General features: G+C 44.5%; 1 pseudogene; it reads left to right on the top strand.

The window, feature by feature from the left end:
- Positions 1–8,390: 8,390 nt before the first annotated feature.
- Positions 8,391–10,375, top strand: LOC129656433 (AT-rich interactive domain-containing protein 3A-like; annotated as a pseudogene).
- The last annotated feature ends 974 nt before the right edge of the window (positions 10,376–11,349 follow it).

The raw sequence follows: 11,349 nt of genomic DNA, 5'->3' as shown, positions 1-11,349 counted from the left end.
GTCAGCCTAGTTCTAATTTTAGTTCATGGACAAAGCTGAGAATAGCAAAAATCACATGGAGCTTCTGTGCAAAGGACCAACTGATAACACATGTGAGTGCATTCCATGTGCTGCAAAATGCTGTGCTGCAGGTATTATAAAACTATCTGCATGCATGCATGCTAAGTTGCTTCAGTCATGTCCGGCTCTTTGTGAGCCTATGGACTGTAGCCCACCAGGCTCCTCTGCCCATGGAATTTTCCAGACAAAAATACTTGAGTGAGTTGCCATTTCCTACTCCAGAGGATCTTCTTGACCCAGGGATTGAACACATATCTCCTGCGTCTCCTGCATTGGTTGGCAGATTCTTTATCACTAGCAACATCTGGGAAGCCCCAATTATTCCACAGAAATTCTCTAATGCCTCTATAGTGAATAAGTTCAGAGAGTTGTGGGGTTTCTCAAGATCACAGAAACAGTAAAGGAGATCACAGAACCTAAACTCTATAATCTCCCTATCCAGAGAGCTGGCACCATTCCACACACAGCTGCCTTGAATACATTCATAAGTCAACACCGAAGTTCAGGGAGGAGCTTTGTTTCCATAAAAAGAAGACTAAATTGTCCCCTTGGAAAGAATTTAGATTTATTTCTGTGTTTGGCACTGTCTACAATTAAATTTTAATTTGACCATATTTATAGAAAATCCACAAATTTCAAAGTTTCTCTCTTCTCTTATCTAGCCTCTTATTTTCCATAATGCAGATCCAAGAGGCAACAGGGCAGGGAGTGAGACAAGTTGAGAAGTTGTTAAAGTGACTTACACTAGAGAAATGGCAGGGAGAGTGGGGAAAAAAGTGAACAGATTTATGAGCTATTTATGAGGAGATTAGGCAATTTTGGTTATTTGAGGAAAATAAGGGATTAGAAAGGGTTTCTCTGGTAGCTCAGCTGGTAAAGAATCTGCCCGCAATGCAGGAGACCCCAGTTCAATTCCTGGTTGGGAAGATCCCCTGGTGAAGGGAAAGGCTCAGGCTCGCCTGGTGGCTCAGACTGTAAAGAATCTGCCTGCAATACAGGAAACCTGGGTTTGATCCCTGGGTTGGGAAGATCCCCTGGAGAAGGGAAAGGCTACCTACTCCAGTATTGTGGCCTGGAGAATCCCATGGACAGAGGAGCTTGGCAGACTACAGTCCATGGAGTCTCAAAGAGTCAGACATGACTGAGCAACCAAGCACATACACAAGGGATTAGAAAGAAGAGATAAGGCATGTATAGTGACTATCCGTCATTCATGGCTGCCCATATCTTCCAAACACCCTCTCCATAGCTTGATAACCCCTCCCCCACCCACATTGTGAATTTACTCTACCAAGATAGAATTAGGGGGAAATACCCCAATCTCCCTTGCTACTGGATTAGGGATGGGACTAAGATTTTGCTAATCATCTACTTTGATTTAGAGGCAAACTAGGTGAGGACACAGGCTGAGTGACCAGAGTCCATTTTTGCTGGTGTGGGTACAGCAGAGAAAATATATTCAAGAGTTAGTTTGGGCAGCAAGAGTTTCCAGAACACAGTTGATGAAGCTGGTTCTGGGGACAGCCTCAACAGCCCCCTCACCAGGCCAGTTCTGTAATGTAGTTCCAAGAGTTGTTTTGTGAACTAACATCGCTTCCTTAAATCTGCTTGGGAGAATTTTGTTATCTGCATCTGAAAAACTGACACAAGTATTGTAACTATGTCTTGTTAGATTTCCAAAAATATTCTTATTCTGCTATTTATTCATCTACGAATTGCAGAATCACCTATTAACTTTGTACCATGAAAGATGAGTATTCTGCTGTCTTAAACCACCCATCATTATCCTACAGTTCCCCTTCTCCTGTCCTCTCCTAGTTCTACTATAATTTTTGTTAAATCAGTAGTGATCATTATTATTATGAAAATATTATTCATAGATGAACTAAATAGTAGATATGATTACATTTCTTTGCTTTGGTACTTTCTGTGTTTTCTGGAGTTAAGTGTACTTTTTAAACTTTTTAAATTTCCTGTGTATGTTTACAATATCTTTATACACTTGAATGTCCCAATTCCCACTGTATGTAGCTCAGACAAGTTACTTAATCTCCCTGTGCCTCAGCTCCTTATTGGTAAAATGTAGATAAAAATAAGAGCTGCTCATGGGTTTTCATGAGGATTAAGTGAGTTAAGATATGAAAGAGCTTGCTACTGCTAAGTCACTTCAGTCGTGTCCGACTCTGTGCGACCCCATAGATGGCAGCCACCAGGCTCCCCATCCCTGGGATTCTCCAAGCAAGAACACTGGAGTGGGTTGCCATTTCCTTCTTCAATGCATGAAAGTGAAAAGTGAAAGTGAAGTCGCTCAGTCGTGTCCGACTCTTAGCAACCCCATGGACTGCAGCCTACCAGGCTCCTCCATCCATGGGATTTTCTAGGCAAGAGTACTGGAGTGGGGTGCCATCGCCTTCTCCGATGAAAGAGTTTGGACAATGCCTGAAGATAATAAGTCTTCAGTGAGGGTTTGTTATTTTTTCCACCCTCCAGCAGTGGAGCCAATGGAAGAGCTGGGTGTGGAAGTCAGTGCTGAAGATTGTCTAAGTTTAAAAGAATTTTCCTCTGAGTCTGAGACAAAACAATTTTTTTAAAGCCTTGATTGAATTTGTTATAACATTGCTTTGGTTTTTGGTGGCACAGCATGTGGGATCTTAGTTTCTCAACCAGGAATTAAACCTGCACCCTCTGCATTGGAAGGTGAAGTCTTAGCCAGTGGACCACCAGGGAAACCCTAAACTGAGATAAAATTAAGAAGACAGCTTCACAGTGGAGGGGAGATAAATGAGCTCATCTAGCTTAGCTGGTAAAGAATACACCTGCAAGACAGGAGACCCCAGTTCAATTCCTGGGTCAGGAAGATCCCTGGAGAAGGGATAGGCTACCCACTACAGTATTCTTGGTGGCTCAGATGGTAAAGGATCTGCCTGCATTGTGGGAGACCTGGGTTCAATCCTTGGGTTGGGAAGATCCCCCTGGAGGAGGGCATGGCAACCCACTCCAGGATTCTTGCCTGGAGAATCCCCATGGACAGAGGAGCCAGGTGGGTTACAGTCCATGGGGTCACAAAGTCGGACACGACTGAGCTGTGCTTAATAGCTAAATGGCTCCACTCTTCACACACAGTTAGTATCTCATTTTAATGTTAAACACACTGGTCTATCCTCTCCTCTCACTGTGTGTTTCCAGCTGCTTGTTACCCAGGTTTGCATTCTGAGGTCCCTCAGGCATATATTTCATCAGGATCCATGGCCCTGACTGGGTTCAACTGTGATGCTTGTGTTTAGAAAAAGACAACAAATCTAGAGGAGGGACAAGTGGGATGGCCAGGTGAGAGAGGGAATAAAACACATTAAAAATACAGCTCCTTGGAAGGAAAGTTATGACCAACCTAGACAGCATATTAAAAAGCAGAGACATTACTTTGCCAACAAAGGTCTGTCTAATCAAGGCTATGGTTTTTCCAGTAGACATGTATGGATGTGAGAGTTGGACTATAAAGAAAGCTGAGCACTGAAGAACTGATGCCTTTGAACTGTGGTGTTAGAGAAGACTCTTGAGAGTCCCTTGGACTGCAAGGAGATCCAACCAGTCCATCCTAAAGGAGATCAGTCCTGGGTGTTCAATGGAAGGACTGATGTTGAAGCTGAAACTCCAATACTTTGGCCACCTGATACAAAGAGCTGACTCATTTGAAAAGACCCTGATGCTGGGAAAGATTGAGGGCAGGAGGAGAAGGCAATGATAGAGGATGAGCTGGTTGGATGGCATCACTGATTCAATGGACATGAGTTTGGGTAGGTTCCAGGAGTTGGTGATGGACAGGGAGGCCTGGTATGCTGCAGTCCTTGGGGTCACAAAGAGTTGGACACGACTGAGCGTCTGAACTGAACTGAAAAATATAGCATCATCCAAAAGAACTCAAAGTAAGATCATGAAGAGATATTCATACACCCCATGTTCATCATAGCATTATTCATAATATCCAGAGGTAGAAGCAACCCAAGTATCCATTGACAGATGACTGGATGAAGAAATTGTGGTCTATGCCTACAACAGAATATCACATACTACAACATGGATGAAACTTGAAAACATGATACTAAATGAAAAAACAAAGTCACAAAAGAACAAATCATCTATCATTCTACTCCCATGAAGTATCTAAAGTAGTCAAAATAACAAAAACAGAAAGTAGAAAGGTAATTAATAATATGAGGAAATGTTCATGATACTAGTTACAAGAAAGAAACAGTTACAGACGTTTTGTTCAATTCAGGTCTTCGCCTGATTAGATGAGGTCCACCACACTAAGAATTACAATCTGCTTTACTCTGTCTACAGATTCAAATGTTAACATCATCAGAAACACCCTCACAGATATACCCAGAATAATGTTTGACGAGTGTCTGGGCATCCTTTGGCTGAGCCAAGCTAAAACATAAATTAGCCATCAGAGTAGGCATCCTTATTGTATGTACAAAGAAACCAAGAGTAAAGAGAGTAAAGGACTTGTCAAAGACAAAGCTGGAAAACAGCTGAGCTAAATTCTAACTCAAATGGATCTGGCCCCTAAACTTTGACCATTGGGCTATTCTACTTCCTTTTAAAGACAAGTTTATGGAAGTTACACAGAATTGTATTGGTAGGTAGATACCCATAACATCAAAACAATGTTTTAATTACTGCTTAATTTGTCTATTGAGAGGCAGTGAAAATGAAGATGGGGGAACAAATAAATGTAAAAGCAACAAGGGGGCCGAGAATAGTTCATGATACATAGTTCCATTATTTTTCACTCTATGCCATCATAACCTGTGTTAATAAATAGGTAGAAATTTAGAGAAAGACTATAATGTTTTTAAACATAAAACACTAAAATAGCTATTACCTTGTTTTTCTTAAGTTGGTTTTATGAAACCTAGAGTGTTTTCCTTTAAAAAATTGTAATAAAAGGATTAACAGTCATTAGTCAAATTTCTTTCCACAAATTCTGACAAGACTACAGTACTGTAAGTAGTCATATCAAGCATGTGCTGCTGCTGCTGCTGCTGCTAAGTCGCTTCAGTCGTGTCCGACTCTTAGCGACCCCATGGACTGCAGCCTACCAGGCTCCTCCTTCCATGGGATTTTCCAGGCAAGAGTACTGGAGTGGGTTGCCATTGCCTTTTCCAAGCATGTGCTATGCTGTCCTTAGTCACTCAGTCGTGTTTGACTCTTTTTATCCCATGGACTGTAGCCTTCCAAGATCCTCTGTCCATGGGGATTCTCAAGGCAAGAATAAAGAAGTGGGTTGCCATGCCCTTCTCTGGATCTTCCCAACCCATGGATCGAACCAGGTCTCCTGCATTGCAGGTGGATTCTCTACCATCTGAACCACCAGCATACAAGCATATATTTCATGCGTGACCCATTCTTTCAAATAAGAACAAGAAAAAATAATGAAACAGGGAAAAATGGAAAAAAATAAGCATATTATCTAGGGATTTTGGACTATATCACTTTTTATGACTTTAATAAAACAAGTAAACTAGCAATTTGTCAGTATTTAGGGCTTCGAAGAAGAAACAAAATATAACTCTAGAGGACTGAGAAAAATAAATATATCAGACTTGCTCTTATTGATCAGATCAATAATTCTACAATGCTAAGAATTCTGTTTTACAAAGATAGAATTTGAAGACTTTATAATTGCACTTCAAATATTTGAAAGACAAACAAGAATACTTTTAAAGCTTCTGTTCAGCTCTAGAACTTTCAAAAATACTGATATATATATATATATTTTTTTTTTTTTTTGGCTGCACCACATGGAATATGGAACTTTCCTGCCCAAGGATCAAACCCATGCCTCCTACGTTGGACGCATGAAGTCTTAACTTCTGGACCACCAAGGAAGTCCAACACTGGTATTCTTTAATGTGGAAATGTTCCAGGTTAAAAAAGGCTGGGTGAATGTGTGTGTATATGTGTACCCAAAGTCCTAGATAACAGATCACATACTTGCCAAATATTAAGGAGTCATCTCTTCTCCACATTTTGATACTTATATTAGAAAGTTATAACTACATACTAACTCATTTCACTTTGTTTAACAAAACAGAGCTATTTCCTGAGGAGATGGTAGGAAATTTATTAGGCACCAAAAGTCTCTCCTCTGGAGCTTGAGCTCCTAGATTCCGGTCAGTCTCACATGACTTCTGCCACATGACTCTACAGAGTTGCAATCATTAATAATGAAGTTATTAAAATGGCTGGGGAAAGCATTTCATTAAAATGTTAATTATTCCCTTTTTCTCCTATTATTGAATATGTGTTTTATAATAAAAAATTAATGTATTTAACCAAGAATGTACTTAAAATGTAGGTGGCTTAGTTGTAAAGAACTGGCCTGCCAATCCAGGAGACACAGGTGATGCGGTTCAGTCCCTGGGTTGGGAAGATCCCTTGGAGGAGGAAATGGCAACGCACACCAGTATTCTTGCCTGGAGAATTTCATGGATAGAGAAGCCTCGAGGACTGAGTCCATGGGGTTGTGAAGGGTTGGACATGACTTAGTGACTGAGCACACATGCACATACTTAAAATGTACTTGTGACCTTGGATTTTTGTGCTGGCTGTCATTTTTGATAGATATACACATACAAACACAAACACATCATTTCCCTAAGTCAGTCAATAGTGGAGACACAAGAAAATATTATGTGAAAATAATTTATTATGGAAACAGTGAGAGACTTTATTTCTGGGGCTCCAAAATCATTGTAGATGGTAACTGCAGCCATGAAATTAAAAGATGCTTGCTCCATGGAAGAAAAGCTAGGACCAACCTAGACAGCATATTAAAAAGCAGAGACATTACTTTGCCAACAAAGGTCTGTCTAGTTAAAGCTATGGTTTTTCCAGCAGTCATGTATGGATGTGAGAGTTGGACTATAAAGAAAGCTGAGCACTGAAGAACTGATGCTTTTGAACTATTGTGTTGGAGAAGACTCTTGAGAGTCCTTTGGACTGCAAGGAGATCCAACAAGTCCATCCTAAAGGAGACCAGTCCTGAATAGTCATTGGAAGACTGATGCTGAAGCTGAAACGCCAACATTTTGGCCACCTGATGTGAAGAACTGACTCATTAGAAAAGACCCTGATGCTTGAAAAGATTGAAGGCAGGAGGAGAAGGGGATGACAGAGGATGAGATAGTTGGATGACATCACCGACTCAATGGACATGAGTTTGAGCAATCTCTGGGAGTTGGTGATGGACAGGAGGCCTGGCGTGCTGCAGTCCATGGGGTTGCAAAGTATTGGATGTGACTGAGTCACTGAACTGAACTGGAAATGGGTCAAAAATTAGAAAGTCATGGAAATGATTTAATCCTCATTTGTGTTAAGTATGCTGTGAGTCTCTATAAACAATATGTTATTCAGCAAACAAAATACAAGTGAACAAAACAATTTCTCTTATGGATGAAGTGGTTTGCCATGGTCTTTCCCTTAAACTATCTTTCTTGTGCAAGGATAATTCTCATATAAAATATAGAACCTAAGCAGTAATAATCAATATTATTCAACTTCCTTGGGCAATTTAAACCTAACATCAGATGAACACAGAATAAAAACCATTATAGTCTTTTTTCAAAGAAACAAAAAAAGAGAAAAAGCAATAGCCCTTCCACATCTGTCAAATATTGACCCCCGAATTACACTAGTTTCCTATGTTAAGGTATTTTTAGCCTCATAATACTGAAAAGATATGTTCTTTCCACTTTTATTTTTATGCACTACTCTTTATTTCTATAGAAATGTTAAACTTTCACTGCATAATTTTATATGAATTACATAATACTTTGTTTCTAGGATATTGATCCAACTTTTGAAACGTGGTATACATTTCAATAAGCAACCACGAAAATGATTTTTTCGTATGTCCACAAATACTATGCAGAACATTTAACAGCTCGTAAAGATGGGAGCTATGAGAATTTTTGTTGTATTAAGAAAGTATTACAAACTGAAAAGAAACATCTTATGGAAATAACAGCATTTTATTGAAATTGGAAAGCAGGCACAAACCTGGTGGTGGCCAGGAGCCAGCAGCGTGCAGCTCGCGGCCTGGGCTGGAGGCCAGGCGTGGGGCATGCGCCCCCTCCGAGCGGCCCGCGCGGTGAGGCTGGGGCAGTAGGTTTCTGTACACACGTGATTGAGCCACCGGCCAGCTGCCGCCACCCGCCTTCCCACCCGCCTCCCCAGTGCCCAGTGTGAGAAAGGAGGCGTCGCCCACGGGCCACTGGCATGCCCAGCCAGCCCTCAGCCTGAGCCCAGAGGTGCCTGCCCCTGCCCCCTGCCACTCTGTACTGCCTTGGCTCCCCCGCGACCCCCACACTGCAGTGCAGCCAGGCCCCCTCCCCACAGGGGCCGCCCCCATGGCCCCCTCCTGGTGCCCAGGGCGGCCCGGCCGGCAGGGCCATGAAGCTGCAGGCTGTGATGGAGATGCTACCACTGCGGTAGCAGCAGGCACACCAAGAACTGGAGGCCCGGCAGCCACCGCTGTCCCCTGAACCCCCAGCCTGCACCAAGGTCACTCCGGAAGAGGACAAGGAGCCTGAAAGTGCCTAGAAACAGTGCGTGCGGATGGCCACCCTGGCCGCCATGCAGGCCGCTGCTGCCGGCCTTGGCCATGTGCCCAGTCCCAGCTCGGAGGACGGGCCCCCCCAGCTCAAACGATGAGGATGCAGCCCTGGAGGGGGCAATGGGCTCACCCACCCCACCCAGCCGAGGCAGGGAGGCAGCCAGCCTCCCCACGGGCAATGGCCGCTTTGAGGATGCCGGCTCCTACGATGACCTGAAGCCAAAATGGGAGGAGGAGGAGCTGGAGGAAGACCTGAGGGATGACAAAGAGGACGAGGAGGATGAGGACTATGAGGACGAGGAGGGGCTTGGGCCCCCGGGCACCGCCAGCCTGGGCCCCTCAGCCCTGTTCCCCCACAAGGCTCAGCCGCTCCAAGCCTTCCGCTGTGACAGTGGATCCCGGCACTGGGTGGCCAGGAGCACCCGGGGACTGGCCCGGCTGTCCCCGGAGGGGTTGCCCATCCTGCACCTCAGCTGCAGCCACCAGACCACGGGGACTGGACATATGAGGAGCAGTTCAAGCAGCTGTATGAACTAGATGCAGACCCCAAGAGGAAGGAGTTCCAGGATGACTTGTTCAGTTTCATGCAGAAGCAAGGGATACCTGTGAACTGCATCCCATCGTGGCAAAGCAGGTGCTCGACCTGTTCATGTTGTATGTGCTGGTGATGGAGAAGGGCAGCCTGGTGGAGGTCATCAACAAGCAGCCGTGGCGGGAGATCACCAAAGGACTGAACCTGCCCACGTCCATCACCAGTGCTGCCTTCACGCTGCGAACCCAGTATATGAAGTACCTGTACCCCTAGGAGTGTGAGAAGCGTGGCCTAAGCAACCCCAACGAGCTCCAGGCAGCCATCAACAGCAATCGGAGGGAGGGCCAGCACCAGAGCTTTGGGGGCTCCCTCTTTGCCTACTTGCCGGCTGGGGCCCACAGCATGCTGTCCTCGCCCAAGCTGCCTGTGTCCTCCCTGGGCCTGGCCACCAGCACCAACAGCAGCTCCATCACCCCAGCCCCCAAGGTCAAGAAAGAGGAGGATGTGGCCATCCCCATCACAGTCCCCGGCCGCCTGCCAGTCTCCCTGGTCACCCAGTGGTGGTGGCCCAGGCAGTAGCAGCCCAAGCGGCAGTAGCAGCACAGGTGGCTGCCCTGGAGCAGCTTCAGAAGAAACTGGAGTATGGGGAACCTCCTGAGAAGAAAATGGCCCTGGTGGCAGAGGAGCAGCAGCGGCTGATGCAGCGGGCACTTCAGCAGAACTTCCTGGCCATGACGGCACAGCTGCCCATGAGCATCCAGATCAACAGCCAAGCCTCCGAGAGCCACCAGGACTCGGCTGCGAACCTGACCAGCACCAACGGCAGCAACAGTATTGGCATGTCAGGAGAGATAAACGGAATCATGTACACAGGAGTGCTGTTCGACCAGCCGCCGGCCTCCATGCCACGCTCCGCTCCCAGCAAAGGTGGAGGCGGCAGCAGCCGGGGAGGAAACAGCGAGACCAACAGCAGCAGCAGCTGTGCAGGCAGCCAGGCAGGGCCAGCAGGGATGTCTGCACCCCCGACAGCTACCTCAAACACTCTCCACCCTGGGAACCTGCCAGACTGGGCAGGGGGGTCCAGGTGGGCCAAGCAGGGGGTGGGATGGTGGAAGATACTGGTGGGGAGGGGAGGTATCCACAGAGGAGCGACTGCTTAACACCAAAAGGAAAAGAAAAATATACATGCATATATATAAAGAAAATTGAATAAAACAGGGGAAAACCAAGGAACGCTTGAATTAATCAGGTTTCGGACATTCAGAGATGAATTGTGAGAATATCAAAGGAAATTAGAAATGAGAGAGGCAAATGTTTACTAGGGCCTGCAGCCCTGGTGGACCCATGTGGACTGGTGTCTGGTGTCAACAGGCCAATCCTATTTACCTCATACATCCCTGCACTGTGTTTTTTCATTTTTAATCTTGTTTTTTTCTTTGCTTTTTTTTTTGGTCCATCCATTTGTCACACACTCACCACACCCAGCTCCTTGTGTTGAATGAAACCCCTGAGCCAAGATCAGTTGAATTTTTTTGTTGTTGTTGCTTTCGGGAACTTTGTTGTTTTTTTTTTAAAAGAAATAGTGAAATTCAAACTCTATAGGTTTTTAAGAAGTTTTGGGGGTTTTGTTTTGTAAATATTCTATTTTATTCTTGGGGGAGGAATCAAACCTAGGAAAAGGGTATATGTATATCTATATATTTGTGTTCATTCAGGGCAACTGGACTTAAAAAGAAAGAAAAAAAAGGCAAAAAAAAAAAAAAACAAGTTAAAAAAAAAGAAATTGGAAAGCATTGCATTTATATATCAATATTTTTAATATCCACAAACTTATTTGAGGAAGTGCAGTCAGCGGCAGCAATGGTTTTAAAACATTACACCAAGTCTCTGACAGTTTGTCCTGCTCTGTACACAGAACGCTTGAACCAAGGCCCTTCTCATCTTATGCCAGAAACAAAATAGGACTAAGGTCAGGTTCTGGTGCAATTTGTGAGGCCCTGGTTTGCAGAGTTGTTGGTGTGATGGCTTAGCCTGTGGACTCCTCTCTGTCACATTTGAACATTTATTATGTTTCAAATTGTCAGTCATGTTCAAATGTATATTCATGCCTGCAGTTTCCAATTACTTAATTATA

Source organism: Bubalus kerabau, chromosome 6, assembly GCF_029407905.1.
Source record: "Bubalus kerabau isolate K-KA32 ecotype Philippines breed swamp buffalo chromosome 6, PCC_UOA_SB_1v2, whole genome shotgun sequence".
NCBI classification, from domain to species: domain Eukaryota; kingdom Metazoa; phylum Chordata; class Mammalia; order Artiodactyla; family Bovidae; genus Bubalus; species Bubalus kerabau.
The sequence above is the reverse complement of the archived record's forward strand: the minus strand, read 5'-3'. Positions and strand labels throughout refer to the sequence as shown.